This window comes from Chlamydotis macqueenii, chromosome 7, assembly GCF_036417535.1.
Source record: "Chlamydotis macqueenii isolate bChlMac1 chromosome 7, bChlMac1.mat, whole genome shotgun sequence".
NCBI lineage: Eukaryota > Metazoa > Chordata > Aves > Otidiformes > Otididae > Chlamydotis > Chlamydotis macqueenii.
The window spans coordinates 36689777-36716820 of NC_141562.1; positions in this window are offsets into that span (position 1 = coordinate 36689777).

Genomic DNA, 27044 nt, shown 5'->3' on the forward strand with positions numbered 1-27044 from the left:
GTAAAGAGGTTTTTTTTTTTATATACTCTGTGTACTAACTCTACTTGGAAATCCTGCAAGGCTTTAACAGCTATTGCTACAATTAAAAATCTAAAATATACTTACTACATTAAAAAAGGCAGAGAGATGCCAGTTCTAACCCTTCAAGGGCACCAGATGTGGCCTTGAAAGATGGGGGAAGAAAAAATTACTGACGTAAAGTAACTCCAGCTTTTAGGACTCAAAAGTAGCAAAATAGAGTTTTCTAATCTTGACTGATCTGCACTGCAACACAAATATTAAATAACATTTTTTATTTTGGTTCCAGAGGCGAGTGTCCTGTTGAACAATGGTACTGATAGTGTCCTGATGAATGGACTATGAGCACAGTGCTTGTGTGCTATTTCTATATCAAGCTTTTTCTGCACTAAGTAATATAAGAAAAGTTATTGCCTCTTCCTACAATGTTTTTTCTTGTTTTGGGCCATATTGGCTGCCATGCTGTTAATGCATTCTCTGATGACAGCAGCATAGAAAACCAACAGAGAGAAGTAGGAGAAAATATTTTGTTCAGCAGTCTGAATATCTCAATCCAAATGAGATAAGTCTAATTACATGCTGCTTACAAAACAGGCTCATTATTGGCACTCAGAGTGACTGGCAGCAGAGACTGCCCAGTTTGAGGGCCAAAACCAAATGTGATCTTCTGGAGGAGCATTTCGGAAAGGTAGAAGGAGCAGGTGACTCATCTGCAGTACTGCAAGATATGCTTTGGGCGAACCACTGGTGAGGATGTACCTGATACCCGTGAAGATGACAGGATGGATGACATATCTCATGACAGGATGACGTATCTTGGTATCTGTGAAGATGATAGGCATCCAGTTTTCATGCTCAGTGACACTGAATTAGGTCACATTCAGCTGAACTTGGAAACCACTCTTCTTGTGACCTTGGTGGATCCCTGGATATCTAATGGTTTATCTGATTTTGTGTTACATCCTTCCCTATTTATTGTTGGAAGCTCACTACCATTGAGATCTCTGCCTCTCAGATGTGGTTGGAATCACTCAATAAGGCATAAACATCATGAGAGGACTGAAAGTGCCATCCTACAGAGGACTATTTGTTTGTTTTTTGTTTTTTTTTTTCTGAAATTCAACTTAAAATGATGTGAAGCAAACAGATGAATTGCTGTTTTCCTGCGTCTTGTTTTTCATGTGCTTCGCAGCAGTATGTGCTCTCTGCTTTCCTCAATTGCAGCATAGGCTTGTCTTCAAAACATCAAGAATTGGACAGCAGTATTTTCTAGTTCATTGAACAAATTTGAATGGTCATACCACCACAATTTTTTTGTTTTTGGTTTTTGGAACTTGTAATGGCAGAGAGCAAATTTAAATGTTACCAAATCAAGAAGAATGCTTACTATTTGGAAAGCAAATATAATGAAACTAATATTCCTTTCATGATAATGAATGTTTTACCAGGTTGTTAACAGCTTTACATTATTTGTCTTTGCTAAAATGGGCCGTGTAAATCTTTATCTTGATTTTCAGCCAGGTAGCTGATCAAGTACTTCGATGCTCTTCCTGGAGCATCAGCCCCGCAGCTCCCTGCAGCCAGCTCCTCTGGCAATCGAGGCATCTAACGAGCGCTGCCAAACGCTGGGTGAGGAGCATGATTGAGCATTGCCTTTGCAAATTAAGACATCCAAGCAGTAAGTCTTTGCTACTCAATATGCCTCAATATGCTCTTTGCTACTACGTATGCCAACAGCTCTGCACTCTTCTCTGCTAAGGCTTCTTGATCGTCTCTTCCGATTGCCATCATTATAGCAGACCCTAACGGTTTATAAGATATACTTCTACACATGATCCAGAAGGATTTAATAAATTCTAATAAATAACGGAAACACTCGCTGCAGATGAGTGCTTTTAGTAAATAAGAGTATAAGCTGCTCTCAAAGATATCAATGAGAACTTTGCTGTTGATTAAAATTATATGTTGTTGTACAAGTGCTTATGATAACGTGCTGCAGGAAAGCGATAAATACCACGTAACATATTCTGTGTCTTTCATAAAGCCCAGCTAATATATAGGTACCCTTTGCAGCTTTGCTGTTAAATCTTTCAGAGGGGGAGGATTTTCTCTGCATAATTCATACAGAATTTGGATTTGTAATATCAGTGGTATTACAAAGTTCTTTCTTCTCTGTTCTATTTTTCTTCCTCCATTTTGACAGTAATAGATTGCAATAGCAATGGGAATTTAAGGGTGACACTTCTTTTTTCCCCAAGAATATTGTTTAAATAGAGGGTTTCAGATTAAATTTACTGTATAATGAAGCAAATTAAGCCTGTGAAATATGAATATAGCACATTTTAAAAAGGAAAATTATAGTTTATTCTTCTTAGATGAGAACCAGCAGATGCTGTCAAGAACAGTTCCTCTTTCCATCCTATTTTCCACCACGAAATCTTTTTATGCCAAATCCCTCCAGCAGCTGAAAGTGGAGGGACTCTTCCTGACCTTGAACTACATTTGTGCTGAAGGCTTTGGTAATTTTCCCTTTTAACATAAAAAAAAAAAAAAGATGTATGCTGATAACATATTTCTGTTTGCATGCCTGGTACAATGCCTGAGTGCTCCCCTGCATTTTAGACCAGGAGCTGTCATCCTTTTGAACTCTTTGTTTTTCTTAATGAGACCAAACGAGGGTTATGTGGAGCCAACGCAGTTGAGAAGACAGATGGCCTCCAAGAGACAATGCTTTCAAAATGGAGGGAGGTAAATTCAGACTGGATATAAGGAAAATATTTTTTTTATGCTGAGGGTGGTGGAGCACTGGCCCAGGTTGCCCAGAGAAGCGGTGGATGCCCCATCGCTGGAAACATTCCAGGCCAGGTTGGACGGGGCTGTGAGCAACCTGATCTGGTTGGAGATGTCCCTGCTCCTTGCAGGGGGGTTGGACTGGATGGGCTTTAAAGGTCTCTTCCAACCCTGACTGTTCTATGATTTTATGATTCTGTCTACTCAAATAGTTTAGTTTATTGCCTAGCACTGGATTACCCTGCTGAGCCACCTCTGGTTTCCCATGGCCTGAGGCTGGTGGTCTTAGCTGTGACACTCCAAGGCCACAAACATGTCCAGGACAAGAAGCCCAGGCTATCCCCTGGACCTGCAGCTCACCATCCACAATACCTGGTGGCACCGTTCCCAAGGGGCAGCCAGCCTGCCAAGACAGGTATTGCAGGTAAAAGGGTTTGGTGATAGCTGGATTTTGGCCTGTGTTAAATCCTCATTGAAGAGCTTTTCTGTGATAAGAGTAGGACAGGGGACGGGGACAGGGGTCTCCTTGTGTATAATAAAAGCTGAACCATTAACCTGTGTTCATAAACCCACTGCACCCGATTGCAGGGGGAGGCAGTGCCAAGCACTGGTTGAACCTGGAGGTGAGAAGGTCACCATGATTTATGGAGTCCTGTTACTAAAAATGACACTTTAATAGTCTCTGCAGGATTTTTTGTTTGTTTGTTTGTTTGCTTTTTATACTACTGTGAATATGAAGGGTTGGTGCGTGGCCAACAGACAGAAGACAAATGTGGAAAAAACCCCTCTAATCTGAGGACTCTGTTAGCTTCTCTGTTGGCCTACTGACAGCAACGTTTAACCTCGGTTATACTGCAACTATATGACAGTTTATTGAGCAAACTTTAAAACTAAAATAGAAATCTTCCATAATATACGACAGACTGTAGCAGGACAGATGAGTTACACTTCTATTGTGTTTTAGTTTCCACGTAAGGTTTGGTTGGCTGGTAGAGTATTACTAGTTTTGCATTACTGCTCCTAAAAGTACTAACAGCCGGTGACAGATTGGTTTAGAACAAAGTCTTTCTAGTCAGTAAATAAAAAGAAAATCTAGTTTTAACTCACTGGTTTCCCAGCATTGAATGAGAATATTATGGGTTTTGAGCTGAAATTGTGAGCATGTAAGCAATATACTTGCTTGGTTTTGAGATTTTTCATTTTGAGATTTTCCGTTTTCACATTTATGTGAAAGTGAAGCGAAAGTATGTCAGACACTTCTTGCATTATTTTTCTTATTTACTCATTGTGGACTGAAATTGGAATTCACTTAAAAGTCACCACGTAATTGTTTTACATATTCAATAATATTGAAAATAATATCAAAAATGTTTTTTAAAAAATTCCAATCAGTTTTATTCAGAAAAGGAAATATGGCCTAATGACCAGTTAGTTGAGAGGAGAGTTTCAGATTAGTATAATCCTACAAGATTCAAATCAAGAAAATATTCTTTTTTTCACATGGAATCTTTGAATGGTTAGTAGCTGGTTTATCATTCCAGCAGACACTGGGTACGACGCAGTGACTTGGCTCAGTTCAGCAGTGGCAATAAATGTAAAATCACTTCAATATTATTTCTGCCGATGGCTTACAGTGAGTTCAGGACTTAATATTTTTTGTGATGAATTGACATGAAGTTTAAGCAAGTTTTATTTCTTAAAGGAGAAAAAGTAAATTAAATATACGGAGTCAGTATTTTATTGATTGTTCCATGTCCTACCCATCCCATATCAGCAGCGGGGGCAATTTTGATGATTTTCATTAGCAATATCAGTATCCTTTTGTAGATAAGGATACATAAAATTAATTTATGTACCATTTAAACATAGACAGTACGTCGGGAAAGACCTGGCGTTGTGGACACGTGGAGTAACAGGAGTTCTGTTCCCCTTAGTACTGGATTAACCCAGCTGCCCAGCAAACCTGGAGCTGCTGGGATTTGGCTGAGTCTGGTGAGCACCTTCATTTCTGCGATGGGCGGTGGGAAGAGGGGAAGGCGGTGAGGAAGGAGGTTGGGAGGTTACTGCCAGAGCCCCGTAGAGCCCTGTGCCCCCAGGTCATCTCCAGGAGAGGACCTTGGGATGGATTGGCTTATAATGGGACATGGGCTGAATGCCTCTAACTTTCATAATTAAAAAAAAAAAAGACAAAAAAAAAAAGACCGCTCAAACCAAGTTTTTTTTTTTCTTGTCTGTTACCATATCTATCACCACTACTTGCTTAATGAAGCCACTGGCTGTCTCATTATCTGTAGTATAGCTGTGTCAGGACATTATCCACAGAACTGTCAGCCAGGCATCAGATCCGTTCGTTTACTCTTCGTTTGAATGATGATGTGAAAAACAAACCAGTAGCTTTGTATCTTTTGTGAGTGCTTTTCTTCCCCGAGCTGTTTTAGAGAATGGCTTGAAGTGTTATTTAAACACCAAGACATCTTAAGAAGACAGATGATAGGAGGCCTAAATAGAATTTTATTCTAATTTATTAGTGTTTTTTAATGTAATGGGATATTTTAATCTGTTTTTTATTCTCTTTATGTTGTTTAGAAGAGGCAAAAGCAGCATTTTCTTTTCAAGCCATCAGTAGACTTAATGCTTTCCAGCACTGGAACAGCAAGAGGAGGAGGAGGGAGAAATAGAGATAATTCACAAAGAAGAGAATAAAGGCTGTTTTGAACTTGGATTTGAAATGAGATGAAGAGTCAGCTAGACAGTGTTAGTACATTTTGTTCCAGATGACAGGAACTACAGACAAGGAGTTTGGGTAGGGGCCAGAATGTCTGATGGGGCGGCAACAAAAAACAATGCTGTAGCAGTGCAGGGAATAGAGAAACATCAGGCTGTTTGTCAGAGAGCTTTTGCTTTATAAACTGGTGAAAAATATTCTCTGGAAAGTCTCTTGGAACAAGTCGGGAATCATGTTTGTGAAAATATTAGTGATGTGGTTATATTTCTCTTTGAATGAGAGGGCTGAAATATTTTTGTGGCCTGGAATATGAATTTCTGGATTTTGAGGAGGTGAAGTGAAGCATATGGGAGAGATGTTGAGCAGTGAAAGAGAAAGGTGTGCAATGTAATGGAAAATGAACGAGGTGAGGCATTTACAGTGATAAATACTGATGGTGATAGATTTATGGGCAGCTGACACGGGATCAAGTGGCAGGCAAACCTTTAGTCACCCAGCCGTCAGCGGGCTTTTGCAGCCGATGAAACGGAGCCGTGATTTAACCCGAGGAGTATGAGGAGGAGTTATATGTGTCCTTCGAACTACCTAACCCAAAGCCAGAAGATGTTTCTAACACCTGCTGTGTCAGCAGACCGCGGCTGAGCCGTTTTTTTGTGAATTCATGGCTTTGGTTTTCTTTACAACTTTTGGCAGCAGATGTGAAACCTTTAGAGCGGTCATTGCTGCTCTGATGGATGATAGAACGAGGAGCCTTTTCACTCCAGAATTAATTTTCTGGATGCTAAGATATTCCAACCACTGCTTTAGGATTTTATTCTCATCCTAAATCCAAAGCACGGCACTGCACCAGCTACTAGGAAGAAAATTAACTTTATCCCAGCTGAAACCAGGACAGGCTGTTTTTTATATTTGCCCAATAAAATGTATTACACACGTCACAGGTGTCTGCCTGTCTCTGCACTGAGGTTGAGTCCTTTCTCTGTGGGTATGGATTTCTAGTGCTTTAGATCATGCAGAATACAAAGAGCATTCATAAAGTTAATAAAATTTATTTCTCAATATAAAAAGTGTTTTGTGGCTACTTTCTTTTAATTACAAATTTTATCAATTTGTTTCACATTCCAAAAATTTCTGTTTATTAATAGTTATTTAACCTTACTAACTTTTAAGGGATTTGTAACTTAATAACTTACTTAATGAAGCATGAGATATGAAAATGTTTCACATTACGGATGTCTTCTGATAAATGAATACTGCTCTCCTGCAAAATGCAGTACTGCAAATAAAAACCGAGGCAGAGGGATGAGAAGTTTGCCTTCACGGAGGGTTGTCTTTGCATGCTGGGGTTGGATATTTTTTTTCCAGTACTGTTTGAACTGCACTGAAGTTGACATGGCTGTTTTCCTCTGATCACACAGTTACTGTCACTGGGAACTGGCGAAGATCAATGTGTTCTGAAATAAAAGTTTGTTTTGCTTTGACACGAGGAGATTGTTTCCATGTGATGCTGCCCTCTCCGTTGCACTTGGTCGCTGGCACTGATGGATTTCATTACGGAGCTGTTGTAGTGCTGTGATTGTTGACTTGAGACCCAGAAAATCCCACGTTGTTGCTTTGGCCACCGTTTTGCATTGATTTTTGCCTGAGGTGTCAGTGAATTCCAACCTGAGTCAGGTCAGTAGGAGTTTTCTTGCAAACATAAATGGAGTCAGTCTTCATCCTTTGGCTTTTACCCTCCAGTCATTATTCAAGCCAAAATATTAGGGAAGTCAATGTGAATTGGCATGGCTGTACTCTGCCAAATCCAGTCCTTCTTGTTGCATATGCAGATAGTATTTAGTATGAACATCTGCTTCATTACAACGCAGAACTAAATGTTTGGCCTTTGAATTTAATGGGAATTTTGCTATTGATATAAATCAAGCCAAATTTTCTTCCAGAAAATGTTGTTAATACATCAGTGAGAAGTGTGTTGTTAAAAGAATTATGGAAATGTAGTGTATTTTCTCAAGGTAGAGTAACCCTTCATGTGGGGTCCAACTCCATTATAGTTTTCAGATGCAAGCAAAAAAGTAAATGTTAGATAATGAGTGATTTCTTGATCTTCAATTTCTGTTTACCTCTGTAGAAGAAAAAATATAATTTCACATGTTGATTAAGAAAAAGACCTACTTTATTTTTTCTTCGTTCTCTGTTGCTTCTTCTGAGAAAAATGTCATTTTTTATGTCACCCTAACTTTGAAAGTTTCCAGGAAGATAACTTGAACTTTTTTTGTTTAATAGTGCTAAAGCAAACTGCAGCACTAGAACCTTTCTGCAGTATGTTAGGAAGGTCTGTACGGTCAGGGTAATGAAATCTGGTATCTCTTATAATAATGAATCGATTAGAAATTATTAGACCCTCAAGGAAAATACAGTAATTTGCCTTTTTTTAGGTATGTAAAATTAGTATTTTGTTTTATATATCAGAATATGATTGGATGGACTAAATGGTATTGTTTATTTCTGAGAGCTGCACGTGTTTTCTTGAGCTTTGAACTAACTGTTGAATATTCAAATTCACCTACTCATTAATTTTACACTTCTTTTTCTTTTCAGTTACTTCCAATCATGGCCTTTATTGAATAAATCATTAAGAACAATCTTATACAAGTACGGCAGTATATATCAAGGTCCTGACTTTAGCAAGGTATAAAGGAGGATTTGGGTTTTTTTGTTTCTTTCTCCCGTAGGTAAAATGCATCTAATGCTAACCGCTGTGTTGTATATGCTTTCCTGCTTAATGAAGAGCAGTGCGTGTTTGATGAAACGACAGTGAAGTGAGACAAATGCAAATCAAGTGAAGTGGTGGTGGGGAAAAGCTTTTCGGAAATAATAGTTAAGCAGTTGAAACTACGTGCAGATAAGCTTTGGTTTCCTAGGTGGGGAAATCCAGTGACCAGATTATGTAATAATTTGAGGTAAAAAAATATTAATTAAAAAAACCTTAATGTGCAGGTGTTGATCCCCAGAGCAGGAGCAATGACGTTGCATCCAGCTCGCTTTTCTCTGTGCCTGGGAACAAATTCCAAATTGTGCTCACAGAGAGAGGCTGCTGAAGAGAGAGTGCCCAAAATGGACTAAATTGACTTCTTTATCCTGTGCTTCTTATTATTCAGTGGGTTTGAAGTATAGAAAATTCTGAGACTTTCACTGTCTGTGGAAAATGTGATTTCCTTGAGCAAAATGGCAAGATTTTTCCTAATTCTTTACAGATACAGTATTTTTAATAACATGCAAATTCTTGATTAGTGATTAAAATTGTCTTACACATTGCAGTAGTTTCAGGACACTGTTTGCTGCCGCTAAAATGTATCCAATGGACAGAGATTTAGCTAATTCAACTGTTAACTATTACCAGTTAAGATAGTATTTTCTCTTAATTTAGAGAAAATTAGATTTAAGTGACAACAAATCATGAAAGGGAAAAGGTAGGTGTATGTATAAGGTAAAGAAATGCAGTATGTGTGTGTGTAATATTCCTTTACACACAAACAGCTGTAAATGTTTTAGGTTAACTTTTAAGAAAAATAGTCTCACTGTTCTAGTAAAACTTTGCTATTCCAGACTGCAGGAAAACCATCGGTGGGAGTGAGTGGGAGAATACAGACTTCTGATAAATCATTTGTTTATACTGTTTCTCTGCACTCCAGAAATAAACAGAGGTAAGATGGGATTTGAATATCATTCAGGAAAGGATTGCATATTTTTAGTTCCTTTCAGTAGGACCTGGTTACCTAGGCAGGTTGGCAGTAGAAATGTAACCATAAAATGAGGGCTGGATGATGTGATCTCCAGCTCTTTCTGAAGGCTTCTTTGGCCAAAGAACTTGGCTGGATGGAGAGCTCAGTTCCTCTAGTAGGAGGTTGCTCCTTTTCTGGGTTTTAGGATTTCTGAAGGTAGTAGTAAGTGTGGAAGGCTTGTGTTTGCTAATACACCATTCTCCTTTGCATGCGTCTGGAAGATGCACAAATTGTAGTAGACCATGCGTGAAAGTGTAATGAAACAGGAGGCTTAGAGGACTTTCCTTCAAATTAGATGTTGCTTCATGGCTTTGCAATGAGAGACAACTTTTCTTCAGGGAAATGAAATGGATTTATCAAAAGAGCAGGCTCCTACCGCGATAGCTCAGGTCCTTCTAACAAGAGCAAGTTTAGACACTAATAATTCAGACTGTATATTGAAAGGCAGTACGCCCTGACAAAGGAATGTCTTACACGACAAGGATGTAAAAACCTGCTCGGAGCATTTATACCACCTGGGTGGAGAACATTAAATCGGTTAGTTATGCTGTATGGATGTTGCTGAGCCTAGTTACTCCCTGCCTAAACCCACCGCTTTGGTGGTTACCAGCTTGTACAAAACTGATAGAAGCTTTACAGCCAAAGGGTATAATTTACTAATAACATGTTAAGAATATATTTGTAAGGGTTTTTGTCATAAGAGAAGTAGTTGAGCTGACACTTAGCTTACTTAGGCTTAAATGGAATGAATGCAGAATAGCGTGAATCAGAGGGGGAACAAATAATGAGTGGTTTTGTTAAATGCAACAGGAGTTGTGTTACTCATTGGCTTAAAAAAATACAATATTCATACTGTTTTGGTACAGTGTAATATACCTCACGGAAAACATGACTAGCTTTCTCACAGCAGTTTCAAACCGGTAAGTATATCTTGCCATGTTTTAAAACATGACTGAAGAGCAATTTAAATATTTTAAGGTTACTCTATTCACAGCCTCCGTAAATGGAAACTTCTTGAGGACACCTAGCAATATTTTTACGGAGTTCAGGTAATGTTTATGACACTGATACCTGTAGAATTGCTTTTTTTTCCTCTATGAAATGAAATTTCTGTAAAAATTATGTTTTTAAGAGTTAACTGCAAGTGTCGATGTCATTGGGCATCCCAGCTCTCAGGGATGTGGGGGTGTTTTCAGAGTTCGATTTCACCTGCTGGTTTTTAAATAAATACTTTCTTGTCAGCCTGGTTGTCACACATCCTAATAATTTGCAAAATCAAAGGTTTTCCCCATCTTATAATTGAAAATGCATCTTCCACTCTTCTACCATTTTTATGGGATCTTGGTTTCCCTGAAGATCCGTAACACCAAATATTCTTGTCTCTTTTCACCCTTCAGACGATTTTTCTCATTTATATACTTTTCTCATTTATATTCATGCTTATCAAGAGTCTCATTTTGTTTTCGAAATTATCTTTCTTAGATCCAGATCTTTGTTATTGGAAGTAGTTTAACCAGAAACAAAAATGTTTGTTGCATTTTAAAATTATTTGCCGTAACTAGTTTAAAATTCCAGCATACAGATTTATCCTCACTTTTGGGGTGTGTCTTTGTACAGCAGTGCTTTGCAAGTATAGAACACCATGTGTTTTGTCATCCAGGCTGTAACAGCAGGAGGGCAACCATCTCTGCTCTTTGCTGTCACCACAAAAATAGAGATTTTTTCCTTTTGTGTAGTCAGGAGACTCAGTATTTGAGGTTGAACAATTATTGGTTAACTAAGGAGCTCTTTGTAGACCCACATGTGCATGATGATTTACATGATTTTTTTTTTAACATTATATGTTATAATACTGGATTAGGTATGTCCAGATTCCATATATATGCTTTGAAAAATAGAAAAATAGAAGGGAACTTCTGAATTGTTATTCCATATGCTGAGATAACGTATTCACTTTCTAGGCACTGTCACAGACGAAATCTGAAGTGGAGGTGGTAGTAAAATTCGGAGTTTGCGAATTGGGTTATAAAGGCTGCGTACTTTGGTATTTTTCCTACGACTGATTGTGTTTTCTAGTGCTGCATACAGTAATGACCTTCAAAAATTTATGTAGGGAAGTTTGTCACTAGGTGGCAGAATCAGACTGTATTAGCACTGACGTTTTTAATGCTTTGTCCAGTTGACTTCTTTCTGTTCCACGAATGCCTCTTTGACTATACCCAGCATTCAAAAATATCGAAATGTTAAATTCTGATGCATGCATGCAGCTCTTTTGAAGGAGTATTTTTTTTTTAAATGGCAGTTATAGTATGCTGGACTTTGGTATTGTTGTCAATATTTGATGAATTGTTCGCTTCGGATTTGTGATAAAACCTACTCTTCTCCTGAAATCTTCACTCCCACAAGTTAGAAGTATTTTGGTATTAAAATCTGCAGATGCTCTGTAAATGAAAACATGTTCTTCCCCTTCAGTATTTTCCAAAGATGTGTAATATCCAAATATTGCTTTAACTACATGTACAGATGAGGTATTTATATGTGTAAATGTCTTTGCTTGTCTCTAAATGCCACTTTTCATGTAAGAACAGCTGATTCACAGGTGCAGGTAAGGTTACTTACAGATTAGATTTTTCCCGTGCAGGATAGTCTTAAGTCTCTTTAGTCAGGGACATAAGCAAAACTGAAAAAACTCCGCTAAAATTGGGAAAACAGTGATTATACCATTTGTATTCTGGTCTTAATTTATGACTTAGCTTATACTGGAAAAAAAGTTATCTTCCAGTTTAGATTGTATCTTGGTGCCTGGATTTGACTGATGCATCAGTATGGGAGCAGTGATGCAGAACTTGAGGACATTTTATTTTGGAGTGTAATGCACATGTTTTGAAAACATTATAGAAACATCTCTGATCACTTGCTATGTGCAAGTGGAATATTTGAAGGAACATTTGAGTCTTTCTTTTCTTTTTAGAGAATACGCCACACAGCATGTCGTGGGTGGCCGTGAGCCAAGAATGTCCTACAGATATCGATTAAAGGTCGTTAGCCTGAAAGGAGCTTTTGCTTACAGTCTCGTTATCTCTGTGTACCCTGCTAGAAAGTAGCATGGATTTTAAATTATAACAAAGTGACTAATTCAAGGACTCCTTAGACACATTAAAAAAAAAAAAGTGCTTAAAAAAATGTTTTCTGAGCACACATTGGGGAAATCACATAATTTTACTTTAATACTCAGATTAACTAACATGGACTAAAGTTATTCTGTAGATTAAATTATAGTTATAGTAGTCTCCAGAGTGCTCTCTAACATAATTTTAAAAATAAAGACTAAAACATTACTCGACTTCCTTCTTCCTTTTTTTTCCCCCCAGTTATTTTAAAAATCTTTTTTTTTCTTAGCCAAGTATTGGTCGTTCAAGGTAAGCAGCTGTATGCCTTTTGTGTAGCCCCTCTCATGCCTTCTGGATTTAGGAAGAATAAGATTATGATACCAGAAATGTTCCAGCAATGAAAGTGTAGATGTGCATGCTCTTTTCTGTGACTTACCTAGCATTTTTTATTGAGAATACAAGTTACATTTCTTTTCAGGTGTCCTAGACACTGGGCAGTGAATACCTTGCCTTGAACACGTTGTAATTCTGAGGTTAAAAATTGCTGCTAGAGGTGCTCAGTGGGATGAGACCAACTACGGAAAAGCTGTTCTTAAGCAGACAGAAGCAAGAACAACTTCTGTAAGTGGCAGATGTTCAGCTATCATCATATAAAAATCATTAATGATGAAAATAAGAAACAATTGGTGTGTTTGTTTTTTTTTTTTACTACTAATAATCTCAGGCTTAAATAATATCTGCTTGGAATCAGGCAACTCATTTTCAAGTTTTTCTGGTGTTCTAGTTTTGCATATTTTTAGATGACACCTGAAATGACTTCATTTACCACGAGCCTTTTTCATTCAGTCTCTAAGTTGGCGTTGCAGATGTTTTTTTCCACAGTGAAGGAGAGCTCACCTAAAAAGTGAACATATGTTTTCATAGATGCTTTTGGTGTTTAAAACTGAGAGTGTTTAGGAGTTGTTGATTGGGATATTTGAGAGACTTAGATGCCGTAAAGTAAGCTTAAGCAGATTCTTTTGTTTTGAAGCGCATCTTCCAAAGCTGAGACTTATTTCTTCATGCATTTGTAGCAAACCTTCAGCTTTTCAAGTAATCATAGCTTGTCTAAAATAATTTTATTTTTGATTGAAAAGTATTGCTGTACAAGTTGCCCAGCTCATGACAGGCAGCATCTAATTTCTGAGGTAACCTCAGCAATAAAATTTTACTTTCAAGTTCTTCCTCATGGCTGAGCTGGACTAACTGGAGAATCTACTACAGCAGTAGGTAAATGGTTCCAGAGATTAATTATTCCTGGTAAAGAGGTACACCTTGTTTCTGGTGTGTACTTCATTAATTTCAGCCTGCAGTCAACGCATCTGGCTCTGCCTTTGCCTCCTGTATTGAAAAGCTGAGACGTCACCCCCGTGACGTTCTTGTTCCCCGTTTAGATGCTTTCTGACTGCGCTCAGGCTTTCGTGTTTCGTAACTGCACAAAGCGGAAATTTCTTTAAGTTGTTTTGCTGTAGGTGGGCTGCACTGCAGATCAGACCATGCTGGTTCGTAGCAACCTAACAGCCAGAAAGTCTTAATACTGACCTGTCAGTTTGTACTATCTATCTGGTATACGTATATATAACAGGAAAGGAAAAGGAAGTATAGTTTAAGCTTGAAATAACTTGCTGCACCAACTATTTTTTGTTATCATTTATTTCTCATTAGCATTCAAAATATTTTAGCTCTGATTTTTAAAATAGTGTCGGCATATGATACTCAACAAAAGAGAATGGGTTTCTAATTTGTATTCAGCTGGAAAGATGTTCAGTAACTCAGAAAAGAAACTACTCTGTTTGAAAGAAGTTTCCTCTCCCCCTTTGGTACAGTGCAAGAGAATTCTTCTTAAATGAAGCGTGCAATTTTAATCAATTGTACCCTAAGAAAAGACAAACAGCTGCTGCTTGTTAATTGGTGAATGTCTTCACCAATGAACTCATCATTTATTCACTGCTTTCAGTGCAGCCTTAAATTCAGTAAATAAAGGTGTTATCGCCATGCGGTATGACTGCCTGCACATTTGCAACTAAGCAGCTCAGATAATGCATGAACAATTTATTTCAAATGACAAGTATGTGACCTTCGCCTTCGCAGATGCATTGTTTTCGTCGAATCACGTTTCCTGTGAAAGGTCAGATCTCTTGTGTGAAACCAAGGGAAAAACATATTTAATCTCCCTAGCTGAAAGATTAATTTCTTGTTAAAAATTATACCAAACTGTGGAGAGTTCACACTCTGAAAGGGGATTCTCTTGTAGAACCACTGACTCATGTGGATTGGAAAGGACCTCCGGAGGTCATCCACTCCAGCCTTCTGCTGCAGCAGGTTGCTTGAGACCTTGTCCAGTTGAGTTTTGAAGCTTTCCAAGGATGGAGATCCCACTGTGGGCCAGTTCCAGTGTTTTACCACCTCATGGTAAAATAAATTGTTTCCTTGTATCAAGTCAGCATTTCCCATCATCCAAGCGAGTGTGTTACCACCTGCGCTCCTACTGTGTACCGGGGGAAGTCTCTCTCCACCTTCTCTGCCCCCTCTGTTTGGTCGCTGAAGGCAGCCATTATCTCTCTTTCCCTCTTCTCAGTAGATCTTTATTTAGCTGTATTTATTTTCCACAAGATGTCTGTTACTTTAATTTGTAGCTCTTCTTTGGATTGCAATTTTGTCCTACGCCTGCTTTCTCACTTCTCTTTTGCAGAGTTTTCTAGGAAAGTATAACGTAGTGAGGTACAAGACTTCAATTCCACTTGACAAAATTTTGAGTATTTTCTTCTTCTTTCCTTCCTGTTCTTTCATACTTTTTCTCTCTTGTCTTGCTCCCTTCTGTATTTCCTTTCCTTTTCGTCCTCCTTATAAGTAATTTTTGCAGCTAAGCACTATCACTGTGCTCAATTGTTATGTTCTTATCTTTTGTTTTGCCCTTCCCTCTAGGTTCATTCTTCATAATTTGGTTTGCAGTTTGTTTCTTTCAGCCTTCTTTGTCCTTATTTCCTCTCTTCACACAAGGAGTGGTTGTTAGGGGCCTCTACTCTCAACATGATTCCAGTGTTAAAATATTTTCTTTGGGTAACCTAGCTGATAAACACAAAGAACTGTAAAAATGCAAAATCCAAGCATAAGCTCTGGTTTTGGCTTAATTGTTTTAAAATTAATTGGCAAGCAAAAGGATGTGAACTCCTCATTTGATCCTACTTTTTGTCCTTTATGAGATATTTTTAATGGTTTTTTAACTCTGAAGCCATTTCAAAGCCTGCAAAGGAGTCCATATCTGAAGTATTTTGTCATATTAATGATGTCAGATCTTATCACAACTTTGAATAATATATTACATGAAACATAGTTAACTGAAAATTGTGATACGGGTTCTGTTGTTGGAGTAAGTAAACTTGGAAACTAAAAGATATCAAAACATTGTATTATGAAACGTGACTATGAATCAAATACCAGCAGTAGCTTAATATTATACAACTAAAATGAATGTGTCCTACTATTTTTTTGAAAAAATGCTTTGTGCTTTCCTTTCTATAGGAGAACCAATGAATGGAGAACAATTCCATTGGCTGTCAGCATAAACAATGTAAAGGCAGTTTTTCACATTCTTCAAGGAGGGTAAGAAAATGTTCTTGTCTGAAATAATAAATTTAGAAGTGTTAAACAGCATTATTATGTTATTTAAATGTTTTAATAATGGTGTTATGCGATGTTCGGTAAACGTTATTTACATTATAAGTGCCATTATAATATTAAAATACCATAGATGACATCCTATTGTACTTCCCAAATTCGATTATCAGTTTATCTTCTTTTATATCAGGATTAGCTGTTGTATTTGCAGATTTTATCCTAAATTCACTCTGCAAGCATTCATATTGAAGCAAAAAGGGACAGAGGAATGGAAGTGGAAAAGACAGGTATAGTGTGAATATATTTTCTATATGATGCATAGAGACTATATGACATATAAACACTACTGTATATATCCAGAATCATATTAATATCTATGTTAAAATATATTAAGTAATTTTTATGTCATTGTTTTTCCATATATGGAGATTGAGATTTATGATGTAGTTTAGGTCACAATTAAAAAATATTTTTGTCTTGTGTTGTCTGATATTTTCCACATTTTGCTATAGGTGTTGAAGGTGAAAACAATTAAATGCTCATTCGGACTGCTGGCTGGAGATCCCCGTTGCCTTAGCCCACGCGTAGGATGCAGGTTCTCATCTGCTCGGTTCAAGCCACTTAGTTTAACTTCCAGTGAATGTGGTTGGAGCGGGTTGAACTTGCACTGGAGTTGATTAAAGTTTTCTTGCAGACTCTCTGGAGGGGATGGTGATTTCCAGCCAGAGAGTTGGTATCAAGCAGCTGAGGGACAATAGCTGTGTATAGCACAATTGTGTGTCTGTGCCTTTGTGTCTGTACCATTCGGGAAACTGGGGGGCTTTGATAAGCCCCTTTTTCCTCAGTTCTGAGCACTGAACGCTGTAGGTCAGTAGTTGGGATCTGAGGAGGGGAAACTTTTGCTGTATGTATTCTTTATCTGTTACTGAAAGTCTGAATGTACTTGGCTCTAACCGATAGTGGTTTTTTTTTCCTTTCACTAATTCTTTGATTTACAAAGAAAGGAATCAAACAAAATTAATATCTTTATTTAAAAATGGCTGTCCCGAGCTAAACTCTAGCAGACTTCCACATAACACGGGCGCACTGAGAGATAATCAACAGGCATCCTCTCGTGTGTCAGACCTCTCTGCTTCATGTGCATTTTGTGAGGGAGTTGCTTGAAGAAAACCTGTTTCTACATATTCAAAAGGAAAGAATTGCTGTACATCCCTGACCACTGTGCTGTGTGTCCTGCTGATTATCTTTCCTTGTATCCTGAAAGTAGTATTATGCTATTTTCACTGAAAGTCCAATATATAGTCCAGTTCCAGTTTCTGCTTGTGGTAGGTCAGTTTTTAAGTCCCTTTTACTGGAGGATTAAAAAGCTGCTGCGGAGTAGCTCGGGTAGGTGAGTTCAGCGCGCTGGATGTGCAGAAGTGCTGTTAGAAAGCATCGTGCTGAAGAAAGAGGGAGGTGTGCTAATGTGATAGCAATAAATAGAATGACCTCTAAGTCTTTACAACTGTGATGATACTTCTGTTGTAGTGGTTTTGTAATTAGCTCTCTCCTCTTTAGCTATGTTTAATTAATGGGAAAATAACAGTTCCTTAATAGGCAACAGAGAGTAAAGAAATTTTCTCGTTAGTAGTTGATACAGGATATAATAGGGAACCTTCCTTGCCTATAATTGCACATTTTTAGTTTTATTAAAAGTAGATATTTTGTTTTATTTGCAGGAGAAAACAGGAGACAGGCAGGATTGCCTGGTTTGGGTTTCACATCATAGAGAGACACAAACGTGCGTTAGCAAACAAAGTTGGGCATATTTAGCAATGGCTCAGTAAATATTAGCAAATGGATGGTATAATTTAATCAACGTGGCTGCAGTTGATAAGGTGTTGAAGAGCTCTGATCAAGACTGCTGGGAGGCTAAATGAAAAGCTGAAGATTCAGAGATAAGGAGTGATGGATATAATGTTATTCTAATTGAGAATAGTGGAGAACCTAAAGCACTGAGAAATTAAACTGATGACCTGTAAAACAAGCTTAGATTAAGAAAAAAAAAAATCAAGTTGATAGAGGCTCCTGCAGAAGTGCAGACAGAGCAAGGGGCAAGAGAAGACTGGGTACGTATTGGATGAGCTTAAGTTTTGCCTAATGGTTTTCTTAAAATAGTCAGGATAAAAGGTGTATTAATAGCATAGGTGTCACTCAAAACTTGTACACTGTGGGACAGAATTTAGTCTTGTATTCCTTCTATAGAACTGAGGGTGAGGCTGGGTTTTTGTGTCCCAGCCCTCTCTGGTTTGGGAGCTCTGAGTTGTGATGAGGTTCTCTGTCCCTCAGCTCACATGGCTCTGCTCTCAACATTAACCTAAGGCACATGGTTACTCAGTCCCAGCAGTTCTCTGGGGTGTGGGAAAAAAATGCTGCTTGGCTGGCTTTGGAAGAGGGTGGGAGGATGTAAATTATGAAGTGGAGATTTGGTGCATGTAGCAACGACCCAGCGCTGAGGAGCAGGATGGAGTAGAGCACCCTCGTTATTTACTGGGTATTACTGTCTCAGCCATCAGTAGGTTCCAGAGTTTCTCTCTCAATAGCTTTAATGCTGCTGGATATTTGTTATACTAGTAATTTTGTGGCTAAGGTTCTTACAATTATGTATTTTTTATTACTTAACACAGTTGTAATGGTGCAGAGTACAACATGCTATTCATGCCTGTGGTTTGATACTTTTAGATGAGAAGGAAGGAAAAGTTTTATTTACTGGGAACTGCAGTTCTCTGAGAGGCGTTGCCCCGGGACACATTCTGCTGTGGGTGAATGAGTCCTGAGAGGTGAAGTTTGGAAAACTTCCTGTTTAGCAGTAGCCACTGAGAGGCATTTGTGTTGACTTTTTTCGTGCTGTTTCCAGACTATAAAGGGCAATGACGTTTTTTGTTCCTCAAAAGACAAAGGACTTTGAAGAAGAAGGGCAAGATGCAGGATAGCACCTCTCTAAGAACTGTATTGCACTGGGAAATAACCTTTATTCTTTAATCTTCTGCCCATTTTCTTATTGTACTGTGGTTGACTTAGGGCTGCTATTGGAGATGAATATCAATTGGAAAACTACTAACTTCAACACATTCTCTGGAACTTTTTCGCAGCTGTGATGTTTTTGTTGTTGCATTTCTGCATCCTCAGTACTTGAAATAGAGATGTTCTATAAGAAAGGCCTTAAAGTTGCGTGGTATCTGATGGGATGAGCTCTGTTCACCTTTAATAAAATTGCTGAAGGAATTTTGTATCTGTATTTAAAGCATTCCTAGACTCCAGTGACTATACAGTCACTCAGGACAGAGATTGTTATGACTTTTGATTTCCACTGTGGCTATGTCATAGACTTCTATAGAGAAGTTGGTCCTAATTTTTTGGTGTGGAATGTTTGTAGCTGTACCCATTCTAATGGAGTCAGATGGTGAATATGTTTGCTTGGGTGAATTTCTGATAGCACTCACTGAGTCCTCAATGGGACCTTATCCACACAAAAAATAATTTAAAGGATCTGTGAACAGAACGTGGCACTGGGAAAAGTACTGGCTTTGTAATAATAAAGCTTTTTGGACAGAGGGAATTGCCAATAGTCATCACTGGCTGAAGTGGTGAAATAGGTGAGTAAGGTTGAGTTAAAGTTCCAGCAGTAGCCAGACCTCTCCTTAGGAAAAAAAGGTTTGGTTACAGCCTTCAGAAACTTCCAGACATTCCAGAAGGGGGGGGAATGTAAACAGTCAGTGCTGAGGTGGTGTTCAGGTGCGGCTCACAGAATGGAGAAACAAGGTCTCCGGGCATTTCAATGGTCTGGAGAAGTCAAAGCTGTAGGAGAAGAGAAAGCTGAAATGTGAGCATATTGGAAGTGTAATTCGTCTATTCCAATCAATCCATTTAATTATCTTTCCTGTTATTTATGATAGTGCTTCTGGAGATTTATTAGTGTACATCTGAGATTGCAAAGCTTCATGGCAGAAACTAGAGACACGGTAGGGAAAAACAAAGGGAAAAAAGAAAGGATTCCTTAGAGACGCATGTATGCGATCTTCCTTTGTCATCCCCTTTGGGTTTGGGATTGGCTTGAATGGCTGAAAAAAAATTGTCAAGAGATTTGTGCCCCAGCAAAATTTGTGCAGCTGTACTCTGGAGCTGAAATCTGGCACTGGGAATTATTCAAGTAGTAAATCTGGAATTTGGCTTTACACTCTGGCCTGGTGTAGTGGATGAGCTGTACCCAATGTGCCCATCTGAGCCAGGCACAGTGCTGCCATGGGGATGAGTCCAGTCTGCATCTCTTGGAAAAACAGGCCTGGCTGAAATAAGACGGGAAAAAGAAGCTCATTCATCTAGAGGATTTAGATAAAATTGGCTAGGGCAGCCGTAAGTCTGTCAAAAAGACAACAGAGCATAAAGAGGATCCAACAAAAAGGAATGAATGACAGAAAAAGACCCAAAAATGGTAAAGAGAGAATATATGAAGAAAGGGTATGCTGGATGTAGAAGGGCCAAGATTGTACAGACTGTCTTGAAGAGAACTGAACAGCAAAACTTGAGTGTGAATGTGCTCATTGCAGGGGTGCTGAGGTGCAGATATGTGCTCAGAGGGCATGTGCCCTCCCTCAGGCGATGGGTAAGGATACCCGTGCTTGAAGGTGGAAATGCAAGCTTCAGCAGGTTAAAAACATACGAGCCATATTAAAGCTGTTGGCCTGTAGTTTGTTATGTCTTCCTGAATGCTTGAGAATATTGAAATTTTATGTGTGATCTCTGCTCTAGTAAATACGGAGGATTTTCATTCTTTGGAGCTGCTGTTTGTCTTTACTTTAGGTTACTAGTTTAAAGTAATAGATTGAAAATAATTGTAAAGGAATAATAGTCCAAAATTTATCCAAAATATATTTTTAGGGAAAAGAATTTTAAGCACTGAATGTATTCATTGAATGAATATATTTTTCATGCATTCCTAATGCACTTCAAAATTACGCTAGTGATAAACAAGGAGTTTGATTAATTTTTGCAGCTGTTCCTGACCTGTATTTTTATATAAATATTTAAGTCTCATGCAGACTACTTCAGCATTACCTAAAAATTCTTTCAGACCATCTGTTTGATCCAGTTTCCAAGTTACTAGGCTTTACTTACTGCCAAAACCAAATTAATGGTTTCTGTACCAATCTGATGACTCTGCGTTGCATCCGTGTTGTAAGTAGAGGGATGTTAAGGTGCTCTGGCACTTTATGCTTTGTTAAAACTTTAGTCCATACTTTAATACCAGTCAGCAGCACCCGCAATTAGACATGGGTTATACTTTTAAAGTAGGACACGCGGCAGGGGAGGGATGCCGTCCAGAGGGACGTTGACAAGCTGGAGAGGTGGGCCCTCATGAAGTTCAACTAGGCCAAGTGTAAGGTCCTGCACGTGGGTCATGGCAATCCCAGGCACAAATACAGACTGGGCGGGGAATGGATTGAGAGCAGCCTTGAGGAGAAGGACTTGAGAGTGATGGTGGCGAGAAGCTCAACATGAGCAGGCAATACGTACTTGCAGCCCAGAAGGCCAACCGCATCCTGGGCTGCATTACCAGCAGTGTGGCCAGCAGGTCGAGGGAGATGATTCTGCCCCTCTGCTCTGCCCTGGTGAGACCACCCTGCAGCACTGCGTCCAGCTCTGGAGCCCCTAACATCAAGACATAGACCTGTTGGAGCGCATCCAGAGGAGACCACGAAGATGATGAGAGGGCTGGAGCTGCTCCAGCTCTGCTGTGAGGCCAGGCTGAGAGAGTTGGGGCTGTTCAGCCTGGAGAAGAGGAGGCTCCGGGGAGAGCTGAGAGCGGCTCCCAGTGCCTAAAGGGGGCTGCAGGAAAGATGGGGAGAGACTTTTCAGCAGGGCCTGTTGGGATAGGATGAGGAGTGTAATGGTTTTAAACTAAAAGAAGGTAGATTTAAATTAGATATAAGGAAGAAATTTTTTACACTGAGGGTGGTGAGGCAGTGGGGCAGGTTACCCAGAGAAGCTGTGATGCCCTATCCCTGGAAGTGTCCAAGGCCAGGTTGGACGGGGTGTTGAGTGACCTGGTCTGGTTGGAGATGTCCCTGCCCATGGTGAAGGGGTTGGAACTGGATGGTCTTTAAGGTCTCTTCCAAAACAAACCATTCTACAATTCTATGACTCACAGTTATTGTTTCAGAACGTGCTCCTTGGACTCTAGGAGAAAATTCCCAGGAGTGCAGCTGCAGCATCTTGCTGTTGAGATTGTTTTCTCAGGTGTTTTTTAAGATCTTATTTCTAATGTTGATGATTCTGTAAAGCGTTGACTGTTACGGTTCTCCTTGAAGCCTGCAGTCATGATTGGGACTGCACAGTATGAACGCGTGTGCCAGGCAACGTAATGCAACTCTTCTGAAGTGCTCTTCATCAAACTTACCGGTGTCACCACTGCACAATAATAGAGAACTTGTTCTGTTGCTGCTGGAAAGTGGAGGAGAAACTGCTGTAAGAAATGAGATAGCTAAAGTAAATGTAGCTTTCACTCTTTTTTTTTTTTTTTATTATTAAAAGCAATATACTATTGCTTTTGCCTTTCAGTATTATAAAGGACTCCTGGAAGACTGGCAGCTTTCACAGGCAGACATGAATAATTTCTATATATTGATTTTTCTTGCTCAGGGTTTATTTTTTAAAATGTGTTTCCTTCTCCATTTTTTATTACTTTTGTTTGTTTGGAGCTTGATCAATGTATTAGAAGACAAGAAGAAAAAAACTAAGAAAAAAACCAGCTATTTCCCTATCCTTTAGCTCAGAGACGGATGACTCAGATGATGTTGCGGTTTTCCACCAAGAAAGTGAAAATAAGAATACTGGACCTCAGTTAAATGCTGTAACTGGCCTGTTTCACCTCTAGTACTCAGTCTTCTGGGTCATTGCACTCACTAAATTGGGGAGCTCAGCCTCCTGTTCAGCATGCTCTGTATTTCAGTGTGTCTCTGGGATTTACAGTCACTTTTCTTATAACAAAACCAAAACCCTCTTGCATGCAGAGTTAGCCGTAAAGAAAGAAATTCAAATGAACAAACATACTTTTTTTTTTGGCATTCCCCTGAGGATGCTGCAAAATGCCTTTAAGCTGCTGGAAATTAAATGCTGAATTATTTTTTTTTCTTCTCTGCTGCTTCCTTCTCTTCTTCAAGACCTTTTTTTTTTTACTTTCATGACTATTCCTTTAGTAAACAAAAAAATAACATTTCTTACCCAACCTTGTTAATACTCATCTTTAAATTTTCCAGGGAGGTGCTTCTTTACTTCAAATCATGAGCACGATGCTTGTGCAGCAAATTCAGCTTCAGCTCTTGGAGTGAAGAATATGTTCAAGGTGGTAGGGCATCTAATAATCTTTCAGAAAGTGTATTAGGCTACACCTAACTTGATGTATTTTTTTTAAAAATATATACTTTAGCTTTTGGTTTTCAGAATTAAAAAGTAATTTACAACTTTAATCTGAGACAAATGACCTAAGGTCTTTTCAGACCTCTATGACAATGGCGCTGATGATGGAAGGCGAAAATGAATTGTCACTGTTCAGTTCTACCCAGATAAAGGTATTCTTCCTTGTAAAGATTTAAAACCTTTATTTTTTTTTATTTGACTTAGCCTGGTATTAAATTATGCCTTAATTTACTTTAAATTATTTAATTATTGTATGTAGGGTATTATTGTATGTAGGCTACTCTGAAAGAGTCATTGAACAAAACCTTAGAGGAAATAATATTTTTGTATCAACACATTTTTAGTAGGAGGCTATGCTTATTATACAGAAAGAGAGAAATAGTGGTTAATTCCTACAGACTGGTGAGGAATATTTGTATTTTAATACGAATTGCATTACATTTTCACAGTGGGAGGACTACTTAGATGGTAAACTTGGAGAACAGGGTGTTGAAATTATATGTTAACTCATCTTAACCACAGCTAGTATTTGATGGTTGAAATATGTATAGACTAGAATTTAAAAAAAAAAATTTTAAATGCCTTGTAGTTCTCTCCAGCTTGTAAACTGAAAGGTTATAGTGCTGGCAGGTACTTGCTTTGCTTTGAAATAGCTGTGCTAGCCACCACCCAAGGAACAGCTTGTACCAGCTTACAAGGGTAAGTATATGTCAAAATACAAATTTTTCTCCAAGTAGTAGTAGTAACTTTATTTTTTTTTTGATAAATTCTAATCAATATTTGTTACCTTTCGTGATAATGAAAAATGCAGTATGGCTTTCTCTTTACTTCTGGTTTGTTATGTTTTTCCCCAAAATGCTTCTACTGTGGGTCCTAGACAAATCATTGTGTTAAGCCATGATGTGGACAAGTTGCTGGAACAACAAACAACATATTCATAGAAAGAGGACATGGTTTAGTAGGCATGGTGGTGTTAGGTTGATGGTTGGACTTAATGATAGTGGAGGTCTTTTCCAACGTTAACGATTCTATGATTCTATGATTCATAAGAAATAGGTTAAAGGACATAAAATTAGATATGTTGGCACATGGTAAAGCATTAAAAATTTATTGTTCATTTGTACAGGTACTCAATACCTATATATTGTGAGGAAAAAAAAAAAGATGAAAAAAGAGGAGGGTAATGGAAAAGAAACAAATCTTTGTCGTCATGATGATGTTGGGTATTTGATTTCTGAACTAACTGAATTCCAAGAGTTCCAAACACCGCTCAATATGCTCTAGACAGCTGCCTGTGATGTATGGGGCATCTCTAACTTTCGGTAACGTGTGGTACAGTTAATCTGGAAGGATGGTCGGTATGCAGAATGAATTTTAGCATTACTGAGTTCAGAAAAATTGTATTTTGGAGAATGCTTGTAAGATAATGAATTAATTCGTTTACTGCTACATATAGTTAAATTTTAAAATACTGTTATTTTATTGGAAGTTAGTAGAAGAGATTTAGTATTGTATACTCAAATGATCAGAAGAAATCAGAATTGAAACTAAGAAAAAGATATGTATCTGTTTATTTTTTGAGCTTTTGAAAAAGTGCTCAAAATATACCACAAAATTACGAATAATCTTGCTACTCTGATAATTGATAGCTATTTAAAAAATGTAGGAATACTAAAATTGAGAGCTTGGTTGGGGAGAAAGAGGGTAAATATGCAATTTTCATTTTGTTTACTGCATATTTATTCATTTTCTTTGGTGGTGTTCTGTACTTACTGTTCCATTTATTAGCATAATAGCAGCATTGTCATGCAGTACTTTAGGCAGAGCATGCTGTGTTCTTGCCTTGCCGCTGGAAACGGGACTTGTCGAGACCAGGGTCTCGTGTTGAGTAGGCAGGAGGCTGAAATACGTGGGTGGAAGAAGACAGAAAGGAAGAGTAGAGATCAGCATGGGCTGTTCAGACAAGCTCTCCCATGAAGATAAACTGAACACTATAAAAGCCTGAGGATTTAAAGGATGATGTATCTTGATTTTTAAAGGTGATTTAAATGTTAAAGTTTGCTGAGACAGAGGAATATATTATGCCAGGGCTTACAGCCTGTGCTGACAGCACCAGATACTACAGGTCCATACACCAAGCAGTTACCACAGAGTAGCAAATGTTGAATTTCACATAGAATCATAGAATCATAGGAGTTGGAAGGGACTGTTAAAGCCCATCCAGTCCAACCCCCCTGCAAGGAGCAGGGACATCTCCAACCAGATCAGAGCCCCGGCCAACCTGGCCTGGAATGTTTCCAGGGATGGGCCATCCACCACCTCTCTGGGCAACCTGTTCCTGGGTGTAGCCCATAATAATGTGTTTGCTTACACCGTCCTTAAGAATGTAAAACCATTCAGGTGGTGTCCGCACTAGATGTGTCCTCATGACATCTGCATGGCTAATTGTAATGCCACTTAATTTGGTATGAAAACATTACACAGCCAGCTACTACTCGCATCCTGGGGGAAAAAAAAATAGCACCAAACTGAAATATTTTATTGCTGTTTTTTTTTTTTATTTCTCTTTTTCCCCCCTCTAAAAGCTACAGATCCTTTTCTGCCTGTAGTATTTTGCAGCTGAATATGTATAAATATATTTGCATATCTGCTAACTGGAAGGATTCCAGATTATATGACTGTTTAATACATTGCACCCACTGGTCTGTTTTGCTATGAAAAATTCAGTAACGACCTTTTGTTAGTTTCAAGTAATGACAGTCATTTTTACATGATGTTTGGGTTTGCTTGCCCTTGTTTCAGATAGGGAATTATGGGGGTTTTTTGGGGTGTTTTTTTTTTTTTTTTTCAAACAGCTAGACATCTCTATCTTTAGCCGTATCTAACAAACATAAGATAACAACGCCGTAGATAATACATATGTGTAATCATGCACTCTTAACTGGGAGACTACATTCCATGTCACTGGATGTGTATACTTCAGCTGCTACTTCTGGACAAACGTTAATAGTTAATAAATTTGGCATATACTTTTTCTGCTTAGTTCACAGCTTGTTTAAATATATTTTTTTTTCCCAGATTGTGCATTCTCTCTCTATGAATTGTTAAAGACATTAATGATGCCCTGTTGCTGCTGGGCTTCTGGTACTGAGCAGTGGAAGCTATGGATGTCCCCTCACACCTCCTCCACAATGAATGGCTGGACTTTGCCTTCCTCTGGCAAGAGGAGAGGTGATACTGGTCAGCGTGCATTGATGCTTGTCAGCTCAGGAATACCCCAACAGCCCGGTATTAGGCTCTTTGAGGGATACAAGCCTGTGAGTAAGACCCCTCAGGCATTTCAACCTTCAAACTCCCCTGTGCTGGGACTCCAGATGACTATCAGTGTCCTTATTGTCATTCTCCTGCTATCTTCCTACATGAAAAAGTGTGTGTGTGCTGTTTCTCTAGGGGAGGAGGCACTCACCGTTATGTCCAACCAGTTCTCAGCATCACCTGAGAAGTTTT